This window comes from Chaetura pelagica, unplaced genomic scaffold (assembly GCF_000747805.2).
Source record: "Chaetura pelagica isolate M959 unplaced genomic scaffold, ChaPel_1.0 scaffold46, whole genome shotgun sequence".
NCBI lineage: Eukaryota > Metazoa > Chordata > Aves > Apodiformes > Apodidae > Chaetura > Chaetura pelagica.
Window position 1 is genome coordinate 2,348,002 of NW_009954102.1, and position 632 is coordinate 2,348,633.

The following is a 632-nucleotide window of genomic DNA, read 5'->3' on the forward strand; positions in this document are numbered from 1 at the left end:
CCCGCCCGCCGCCCCTGCCCGCCTCCCGGCTCTCCCCCTGCCTCCCTGCCCGCGTCCGAGGCCTGCGGACGGGGCCCCTGCGCGGGGAGCTGGGCCCGGGGCCTGCCCGCCCCTTGCCCCGCCACATCGCACGTCGGACTGGCGTAGAAAGCAGCCGTGGTTTGTTGGTGAAGGTGGCTCTGGTTATAGAGGGAGGGGAATCGGAAAGGCTGTGAATCGCGAGAGTGTTTCCACGCGGTGGTTTGTGGTGTAGGGTGGCAGGTAGTGCTTGGGGAGGAGTGGCTGGGAAGCTGGCCAGAGGAAAAGGGCCTGGGAGTGTTGCAGGGTCATAGAATCATAGAACCATTCAGGTTGGAAAAGCCCCTTGGGATCACCCAGTCCAATCATGATCCTTACTTTACAAAGTTCTCCCCTAAACCATCTCCACCAACTCCACATCCAAACCACCCTTCAACACACCCAGGGATGGTGACTCCACCACCTTCCTAGGCAGCCTGTTCCAGGGTCTGACCACTCTTTCTGGGAAAAAAAAATTCCTGATGTCCAATCTAAACCTCCCCTGGTCAAGCTCTCTTCTTCTATGGCCAGCATCCTGAGAGGACTTGGTCCCTTCTTCTGTCTTTGATCCTGAT